The following is an 11,059-nucleotide window of genomic DNA, read 5'->3' as shown; positions in this document are numbered from 1 at the left end:
CTTTCCAAGAGGAAATGGGTTGGAAATCCTGTACACTCATTCTTTTATTAATAAAACTTTTGGGGGACGAGGGCTCTATATACTAATATATACTCACTGAAGGGAAATTAGAAGAGAGGGGACAAGGCACTAACATTATTACGAATTTCTTGCCAACCTTTCTCATTTGAGATGTTTTTTAACAAAAACAGAATCCTAGACTATACCAGTCTTCATAGGTTGCATAACACCAGCCTAGACAGACACCTCTTATTATGTAACTCAGGCCTCACTTTACAGTATCTCCTGAATCGTATGTCCCACGTGGTTGGAGAAAATTCCCTATTTCTCTGACAGCCTCACTCATAAAGTGCGCTCAAAGCTCTCAGCTCGAAACCCCAGCTACAAAGAGGGTTCCTGAAACCAAAGGCCACCTCTACTCACACACAAAAGTACCTATCTTCACCAAAACAACAAAACTCCTTACATGAGAAAAAAATTCCATAGCTAACTAAATTCAGTAAACTCAGGGTTAACCCAAACCCAAAAGACGTCTAAGGTAAGACTTCCAGAGCCTTAACACACTAAATGTGAGATGTGAATGGCGTGTAGAGGCTGGTGGATATGCTGACCTGCCTCCCTTCACAAAGCTATTTGTCCCACCCCCTGTTTTGTTTTTCCCCATGGAGTCTTCTCCTAAGAATAGCGTCCCATAGAGTATATTCTAAGAAATGCTGCTGCAAAGTATTTCCTTAAAACAAGACCTAAATTCTTAGTGGGCTGATTCACTGAAATAGCTCTGTGGCCTCATCTTTGAGAATCAGAAGCCTACAATGGACCAGGCCTTCGACCGGAAACCTGACTCTTCTGCAAGTCAGCTCTAGCACCCGAGACTCTCTCACATCTCTGATTGAGACACTTCTTGGGAGAGGGAGCCAAGCCTAGTCTTCAAGGGTGTTTCCCCAGCCGCTCAGAGACATGAGTGCACCATGTTTCACAGTAGGGAATTTCCTAGGCATAGTTTCAAGCTAGGCAAATGTAGCTGTTATTAATGTATTAGACTCAGTCTTTATACATTCCTCTTAACTAAACTGATATCCCTTCTTTCTTCCCACCCTTTAACTGAGTCAGGACCTCCCTGCCCCCAACATTTATTCCCTGTAATCAGAACCCTAATTTCCTCTGTGATCAACTAATTCAGGATAAGATGTGAGGGACTAATAGCTCCTTAGAACTACCAGAAATATCTGGATTTAAAAATGGTTAAATATTGAAATATTTGGATAAATGGTTGACGAAGCACCTTTTAATACATTAGACCACGTTTTTATTTACTGTATTAAACTGTTTGTTTTCATTAAAAAAATAATTACACATGTTCACCTTAAACATTATAAGAACTAAAGCCCTAAGAAAGAATTCTAGATACCTAGAATTCTACCACTTAAAGATAGTCCAAGTGAACATTTTGATTAATGTCTTTACAGGTTCTTTCCCTCTGTGCTTACAGTTTCTTTACTGAAATGTTAACTTTATATATTCTGTTACAGCCCACTGTTCACACATTCTGCCCCATGTCAATATTCTTCTTCATCACTGTCATGGTTACATAATATTCCATTATATAGACGAATTATAACATATTCATCCAACGCCCTTTGGATGAACAATGTTCAGTTTCAAACAATGCTCATTAAGCATCCTCAAAGCCAAATCTCTCAACACAGCCCTACTCATTTCCTTAGCAACGACTCCTAGAAGCAGGCTCCCTGTGTCAAAGGAAGGACACACTGTTTCTCATTTGGTCACAGGAGACCCTGTAGGGAGAACAGCCTTTGAGTCATTTCAGTTTGCGTTTCTCTCAGCCTCCTGTGGCTGAACTTTCTCAGTCTGTTCCTGTTGCCTTTACTGTTAGTCTAATTGTTATCTGCTTGTCAAGATATTCAAATCCTATAGTCTATTGGACATCCTTAGTTTGACAAGTTATCTGGCTTAACGTAGTCTCTTGGTCCTTTAAAGTAAGATCTGAAGTCATCCTGTCAGTTCATCCTTTTGTGTTCCTAAATTTTTATCCACCTGTCATTTCTCTGATACCTCTAACTGAATGACTGATAGGAATAAGCAAATAATCCAGGACCCTGTACTGATCCTTAAGCTCAAATCTTTTTTTCTTTCCACAGGAGCTTTCTAACCCACAGGCAAAATAACTCAAGGTTTGCAAACTCAGAACACGTGCCTCCAAATTTCAAATCCTACTGCTAAGAGCACTCACCTGGGAAGATGTCAGTGATAATAAAGTATAGTCTTCCCTGCCCCTACCCAGTCTCACGATGTAACACTTAATTTACTTAGCATCACTCTTTATTTTTGTGGGACCGAGATGTCATCAGGACAATATGCGGTGGTATTTTTTTTACATCAGAGGGTTTCCTGAGTGGAACAGTCGTAGGAGCTCAGGATTATTTTCTAGTCATCACTCTCATCTACACTGTACCATTAAGAAGGGTGAAGCTACAAAGCACAATCCAAGAAGAGTGACAGCATCAGCATCAGAGCACAGCTGCCATCCAGGAGAGATACCCTTGACCATCTGTATACTTTCCCAGCACATGATTAAGCTCATACTGCATCTACCAGGCCACAAGATTCATTACATATTAAATGCTTGGTCTATTGTCAAGGAAGCCCTGGACAGGATTCAGACAAATCCAAAGAGCCCCAGTGTTTCTTGTGCGGGTACCATTAGCATTCTGGACAGGACAATCCTTCATTGTGTGGGACTGTCCCAAGGACTCAGGGGCATTTAGTATCCCACCCCCTCGGGATGCTAAATGCTAATATTCACACCCCTCATCATCATTGTAAGAACCACAAACGTCCTCAGAGGTTTCTAAACACTAGGGCAGGATGTGGGGGGGACACCATTCCCAGTGGGAACCTCTGTTTCTACTTGGTGAGACAGAATTAACACTTAAGAAATGACAGAAAACATTATTATTCTGGATGGAACTGTGCAGTGCAAGTTGTAAGCACCATAAAAGGTCAAAGGAGATGGAGGAAGGCTCAAGACACAGAGCAAGCCGAGCTGTGAACAGGAGATGGAGATCTGCCACCTCTCTCAGGAGTCCAGTCCAGGGCTGAAGTTTGCCCTGAAATGCTTTCTCATCAACACCCTGGATTTCCCCTGCTTTAAGCTGATTACACGAGCTACTACAAGTAAAACACATCCTACACACTTGGCAATGTCAACTTTTAAAATGCTGTTATTGTTTCTGCCTTCCGGTTCAGGGCAAGTTTCCTCCTTGCATCCTGGGCATCCAGTGAAGGCAGGAAAACAGTGAGAGTCTTGGTGACAGTGAAGGACACTACCATCCGGCCCCTGTTAGGCTGCTCCAGAGAACTAAACCAGAAGCACTGCCCCCTCACTGCAAGACTGGCCCTCACTCAGGACTGAGGAGACCAGAACCTTACTTGGTTCCTCTCCACCCATGTCAGCTGTGGTCAAAGGGCCATTGTTTCCAGAGGACCAGCGTGTTTAAGCCTCTGGGAACAATGCCCCTTGTTGATCTTCCGTGTTCCAGTTGAATAAGGTCATTGACTGTTTTCAACCATGGCCACAATCAATATCTTCACCTTTTATTGTACAGCATTGGCAGTGAGGTGTTTTCTGATGTCATCGTTCTGCTCAGGTGAGACTGAAAAGGTCAGTGAATGAGCCACCCTTTATAGATCCTATTCAAAGTGCACTAATGACGCACCTTATCCGAGGTATTATATGGGCCAGAGTTCTCAAAGTTCTGGAGCTTATTTAAAATGCAAAAAGCTTACTTAAAATGCAGATTTCTAAGCCTCAGAAAGTCTGATTCAGCAAGTTGTAGGGGAAGACACCTGCCATTTAACCTGTTTCTCATACAGGCACTCCATGGGTGCACTTTGTGAAACACTGCCACAAAATGATAGTAAACTAAATAAAACTAGAATCTCCTTGAAATGTATTCTTCACTAGCAAAATAAAAACGAAACATCTGGTAAATCTAAAATAGAAACAAGAGATCAACTTAATTTTCAAAGAAAATTAGAGTCCCTGTTGTAAGGCTCATGGATACCAATGGTAAGCCTATAATTAAAACTTATATTTATGTATATAAAGAATTTACATTTTAGTCTCCATACAAGAGTGGCTGATCACAAGATGAGTATCTGTTACATCAAAGCACAGTGAACGTAACCATACAACCTTATATTTGGTTAAGTTTTACTAATTTCTCAATATTCTTATTTTATCCTCATGAAAGAATATCTTATCTTCCCATCTGATAACTTGCATCAGACTGCCATGCAACTAAGCCATAAAGAGTTTATGCAGGATGTCTAAAGATCAAGACAGGAACCCAAACATCTGGAATGCCATGCCTTTTTCTGCTAGATTAGAAATGGCAAACAGGTTTCATGCCACATGCCAACTCAGATAGACCAGTAAACCAGAAACAGGTGCCTAGAGTGCAGGGCTAAGAAAGCCAGCCCAGGGGAACGGAGGGGTGACAGAGCAGCAACATCTGCCACAAGTACAGGTAAGAAAGGTGGTGGCATCTCTACACACATATACTAGACATGCCACCCTTTAGAGTATTTAGAAGCACTTAAAATAGTTTATAAATATTTCAACTATTTTCATTTTATAAATATTTCAGTACTTTCACTACTTTCATTCCTTCACTTAACAAATAAGATTAAGTGTCTACTACATGCTAGGCACAATGCTAGGTACTAGGGCTATACTGACACAGTGATAAGGACCACCAATGGGATGAATGTGATGCAGTAAGACAGTCTCTAACCTAAGGCTTTACCTGACAAAACAGTATTTAAGAAAGAAACAGAAGTCAACAAAATTTTAAAAAGGAGGGAGGAATAAACAAGTAGGACTTCATCAGACTAAAGAGCTTCTGGAAGGCAAAGGAAACCAAGATCAAAATGAAAAAACAACCCACCAACTGGGAGAAAATATTTGCAAATCATATATCCAATAAGAGGTTAATCTCCACAATTTATAAAGAGCTCACACAAACTACAAAAAACAACAAACAACTCAATCAAAAACTGGGCAGAAGATATGAACAGACGTTTTTCCAAAGAAGATATACAGATGGCCAACAGGCACATGAAAAGATGCTCAACATCACTAATCATCAGGGAAATGCAAATCAAAACTACACTTAGATACCGTCTTACGTCCATTAGAATGGCGATAATCACCAAGACAAAAAAACAACAAATGTTGAAGAGGTTGTGGAGAAAAGGGAACCCTCATCCACTGCTGGTGGGAATGCAAACTGGTGCAACCACTGCGGAAAAGGGTATGGAGACTCCTCAAAAAATTAAAAATAGAAATACCATGTGACCCAGGTATCTCACTACTGGGTATTTACCCAAAGAACTTGAACTCAACAATTCAAAGAGATTTATGCACCTCTATGTTCATTGTAGCATTATCAGAATAGCCAAGACATGGAAGCAACCCAAGTGCCCATCGACAGATGACTGGATAAAGAAGATGTGGTATATATATACAATGGAATACTACTCAGCCATAAAAAGACAAAATTGTCCCATTCACAACGACATGGATGAAGCTTGAGGGCATTACATTAAGCAAAATAAGCCAGACAGAGAAAGACAAACATCATATGATTTCACCCATATGTGGAATATAAACAAACTTACGGACAAAGAGAATAAATTAGTGGTTACTGAGGCAAGGGGTGTGGAGGCTGGGCAAAAAGGGTGAAAGGGCACATTTATATGGTGTATGACAAACAATAATGTACAACTGAAATCTCACTATGTTCTAAGCTATTATGACCACAATAAAAAGAATTTTAAAAAGGAAGGAGGAAAGAGGAAGTGAATGCTATTTCTTTTTTTTTTTAATTTTCTTTTCTTTTTTTTTTTTTGTGGACAATTAGTCCTGAGCTAATATCTGCCACCAATCCTCCTCTTCTTGATGAGGAAGATTGGACCTCAGCTAACATCCATGCCCATCTTCCTCTACTTTATATGTGGGACACCCACCACAGCATGGCTTGACAAGCGGTGCCATGTCCGCACCCAGGATCCAAACTGGTGAACCCCAGGCTGCCGAAGTGGAACATGGGAACTTAACTGCTATGCCACTGGGCCAGCCCCTGAATGCTATTTCTGAGGAACCAAAACCAAGCCATCATGGCTGGATCACAGAGAAGGAGGGGGCATTGGGGAGGGCTAGGGACGGGCAGGCAACAGTCAGGTCACATAGGACTTTGAGGTCGTAAGATTATAATTTCAATTTGAGACCATGGGAAGTCATGGAAAAGCTGGGTGATACAGGTTTATTCGCTTTTTGGTTTTGGTTTTTTGAGGGAGGCGGGGGTGAATTGCCAGATTTGCATTTCCTAAAGAGGATGGAAAAAGTCACAGGGGACGGAGAGTCCCTACTGCAGTCACCCAAGTGACCAGACCAGGAGGATGGCAATGAGATGGGGATAAATGGATGGATTTGAGATACTTTTTGGAGGCAGAATCAACAGTGCCTTGATTTGGGAAAGAACACAGAAGATGACAGAAAGGGAGAACAGCAAGATGCAGCAGCTCTGATTAAAGTGCTTAGGACACATTCAAGTGGAAACTCTACAGGGCAGCTGGACCAGCCGGGGCTGAAGACCTTAAGAAAGGTTTAAGATCTGAAAACCTGGGGGTTGCAGGCACAGAAACGGATACGACCAAAAACATGAATTCCTTATCTTCTGCTTTCCAATTTAGTTAAATTTTCTAATAGTTATGCTGCTACACGTCTAAAGACTTAATCCAGCAGAGATGTTACCATGTTAAGTTTCTTATTTTTTAAATTACAGCACTTACTACAATTTTTAACTTCTCATAACACCTTAATTCAAACAACTAGAAAACTACTATACAAAATATTTCCCAAAGATTTTGCACTTTCCTGCCTTGTTAAGTATGGCACAGCAACATAATTTCATCTTTCTTGGGAGATTTAATACTTTACACACCTTAATGTCCTTAATGTCCTCCTGAGGGGCAACAGTTTATCATTCAGAGCTCACAGTTTATCATTCAGTGTGCACAGGGAATGCCTAGCTCGGCTGCCATGTCATCTGTCATACTCTAACTGCACAGAGCTGTTGTTGCCCTACTTGGAAACAAGACCAGGAGGTGGGGCCGGATCCTTCAAACTGTAATAAAGATGCTGATCCCTGGCTGAGCCACCCACCCACTCTGGGAGGTATTTTGGAGGAAAAGCCTTGTTTCTAATTCAATCAAGGGAACTAGGGTGGAGCCTCCAAAAGTCATGACTAAAACCAAACTGTAGGACTCATCCACCTTATAAATGGACTTGCATTCCTGGAGTTGACGTTTTCTTTTCTGATAGAATACCAATCTCTTAGGAAGAAGGCACTAAAACTGGCCGTTATTCCACTTCAGGGAGTTTCTTTTTCTTTCCTGCAAACAGGTTTTAATAATGAAAAGCTCAAGATGCTGGCATCCAGAGGTTGAAGAGGCTGCATGTCTCACACCTTTTCCTCAATGTTTTCTTAAAATCTTCCCACAGCCACCACCACCACATCAGATTCTGAAGGCACAGCTTTGAAGTTCCAGCAACCAGATTAGACCCTGTGGGAAAGAAAACTGAAGACTACCACACCCTATGACTTCCACTTTTCATTCTTCAAAGACTTGTACAGCACACAAGAGAGGTATGTAAACAAGGTTTTCCAGGTTCTGTGTGTCTGAAAATGACCGAAAGTATGTTTATTATTCTCCCTAGAATTATTTTTAAAAATTCAAAAAGATCTGACGCACATAGCTATTTACAAATCACCGTTTTGAAGTGCTGCCACTCATTTAATTCTCAGACATCTGTATAAGAACAGAGTATGAGATACCTGAAATATTGAGATAAAGAAGAAAAACTAGAATTTCTATGATGCCACCATTCTGGGCTTAGAGCAAAACTATGCATACTTATCCATTAAAAAAAAAAGGTCAAGGGGCTGGCCCTGTGGCCAAGTGGTTAAGTTCGCACACTCCACTTCGGCGGCCCAGGGTTTCACCAGTTCGGATCCTGGGCGCGGACCTAGCACTGCTCATCAGGCCATGCTGAGGCAGCGTCCCATATGGCACAACTAGAAGGACTCACAACTAAAATATAAAACTATGTACTGGGGGGCTTTGGGGAGAAGAAGGAAAAATAAAAAATAAAGTCTTTAAAAAAAGGGGGGATCAAGACAGGCCAGCCCCAGTGGCCTAGTGGTTAAGTTCGGCATGCTCCACTTCAGTGCCCAGGTTCGATCCCTGGGAGCAGACCTATACCACTCATCTGTTAACAGCCATGCTGTGGTGGCAGCTCACATACAAAAAGAGGAAAACTGGCAGCGGATGTTAGCTCAGGGAGAATCTCCCTCAGCAAAAAAAAAGCTCAAGAGGGTGAGAATTTATGAATAACATGAGTCAAAGTAAAATGGTTAAAAACAAAAAGTACCATAAAGTTTGAAAAGACAGAAAAGCTACTTATAAATATATTATAAAATGTATAAAACTATATATTATATAGGTACATATTATATAAAATATATAAAGCTATACATTATCTGTAAATTACATATATCACAATCCTATATATTATTCAGGAAGTCTCAATTTTTGTTTGTTAATTGTTTCTTATTTTTCAGCAACCATTCAGGCAGGGTTTTTGGTTATCGTAACGCCAACTGCAAGAAAAAAAAAAGGAAAACTTTTTCCAATCTCCCAGCTTTTACTGGTTTCTATTGTTGTTTTTTTAAAATGTGAGTAATCTGTTACTTTCTTTTTTCTCCCCGAAGCCCCAGCACCTAGCTTTATATCCTAGTTGTAGGTCATTCTAGTTCTTCTATGTGTGATGCCACCACAGCATGGCTTGATGAGTGGTGTGTAGGTCGGTGCCCAGGATCCAAACCAGCAAACACCGAGCCATTGAAGAGGAGTGTGTGAACTTAACCACTCAGCCACAGGGCCAGCCCCACTTTTATTGTTTTTAACGTGCAACTTACCTGCTTCTCAGACCAAAGACATGCCATCGCTGTTTAGACTTGGACCAACTTCCCTCACACACACAATGTCTATATATTCCCCACATTAGGCCAACTTTAACAAGTGACATTAGGCAACCACATCCAATCTCCCACAATCCAGACAGCATGAGGAATAATGTCAGCACCCAAGCTATCTTACAGACCAAGTGTTGACCTTCTGCAGAGCAGTGAACATTTCAAAACAAACTTAGATTTTCCATTACCATATCCTCAGCTGGAAAAACTGACTCTGTAGGAAAGCTGGCAACTTGACTTAGGACTGACCCTAAAGTCTGAGGCTGGTTTTCACATCACTTAGAATCACAGTTGGGCGTGGGGGGCCGGGTGAGGACAGCATGGGGGGACGCAGTGCGCTTCAGCTTGTCGCACAGCCAGCCTGAGGCTGGCCCTCAATTAAGTTTTTTTTTTTTTTAAAGATTTTATTTTTTTCCTTTTTCTCCCCAAAGCCCCTCAGTACATAGTTGCATATTCTTCATTGTGGGTCCTTCTAGTTGTGGCATGTGGGACACTGCCTCAGCGTGGCTTGATGAGCAGTGCCATGTCCGCGCCCGGGATTCGAACCAACGAAACACTGAGCCGCCTGCAGCGGAGCGTGCGAACTTAACCACTCGGCCACGGGGCCAGCCCCTCAATCAAGTTTATTTTTAAAAGTCAAGGTGAGTAGATGTATGTGTTATGTATCTAGTTGTAAAAAATTATTAACCATTAGAACAAAAGGGTTTGGGATAAAAACAAATCTGTAAGTGAAGCAGAAAATAACCCTACTGATTCAAGAGAAAAGGAGTTTCTGTAGGGATTGTGACCTACATGTGAGTGAACCCCTGAAACAGTGTGTGACTGATGTCCCACTTAAAGAGGAGGCAGAACGGGTAATGGGGTTTTGAGGACAAAATAACCACATATGGAGCACTTCCTTCAGCAGGAAGTAGACAGGGACTACTGACTCCCAAAAGCCAAGGCCCCAAAATAATCTGCGTGCTGAAACCAAAAACTCAGCTTAGTTTGGCCTGATGACCATGCCTGTGAGTAAACTCTACAGCTAAGTTTTTAAACCAAAACACTTTTCCATTTGATTTGATTCCAAATGTTTTTTAGCAAACAAAAGGAAAAGAAGAAGAAAGAAAAAGAAAAAACTCAAACCCACATTCACTCAAGTGACAGAAAACTGGCCACTACAGGAGCCATGCAAAGAATGTAGTTACAGCCTTCAAAGGCAGTCCTGGGGAGGTGTCCCCAACACGTCCTATATGGGCAGCTGACCAAAATCAGTACTCATCTTCCATGAGAGACCATTCTGAGGAAGAAAATACTCCTTTGGATGTGTAGGTTCTGATACATTTATTTCTTAAACGTCTGCAACTTGCAGGAAGCTAATAATAAAAACAACAATATCACGTAACAGTTACTGAATGCCTGGGGTGCCTGACGTGCTTTAGGAATTAACCACTGATCCCTGCAACAACCCTGAGATGGTTACTTTTACTGTCCCCACTTCACAGGCAAGGAGACTCAAGCACAGAAGGGTAGAGTAAGACGTCCAGGTCACACAGGGAAGCATGCAGGAGACGAACAGAGCCCACTCCTGCAAACACCATCAGGAACACAGGCCGCCAGAGGTATACGAGGTATTTCTACATGGATATCTAAATGCTGTATGCCACGACACAATCTTGCTTCGGTGAAGGAAAGCCAGTTTAAGAGCCTTCTTCACTTCATCTGTGTTTCCATCTCTAAGAGAGATTCTCAGTTGCAATTTAGAGTTCACTTCTCCTCACATTCAGTTTTTTCCTTAACAGAACATTTAAATCAAAAGCTTTTAGGGAAAAACTCAGACAGACAATGTATCAGGTCTAACTAACTGCAAAGTCGCAGAGAAGTAAAACTGAAACAGATCCTTTGTCCAACAACAAACTAAAATGCAAGCTTGCAGTTTTAGAGGGTGAAATGTTTTG

General features: G+C 41.4%; 1 protein-coding gene across 25 annotated transcripts in view; it reads right to left on the bottom strand.

Moving 5' to 3' along the window:
- SGMS1 (sphingomyelin synthase 1) overlaps nt 1-11,059 on the bottom strand; it is a 279,683-nt gene that overhangs the window by 194,983 nt on the left and 73,641 nt on the right. The window lies entirely within an intron of this gene.

This window comes from Equus przewalskii, chromosome 1 (genome assembly GCF_037783145.1).
Source record: "Equus przewalskii isolate Varuska chromosome 1, EquPr2, whole genome shotgun sequence".
Taxonomy (NCBI): Eukaryota; Metazoa; Chordata; class Mammalia; order Perissodactyla; family Equidae; genus Equus; species Equus przewalskii.
The sequence above is the reverse complement of the archived record's forward strand: the minus strand, read 5'-3'. Positions and strand labels throughout refer to the sequence as shown.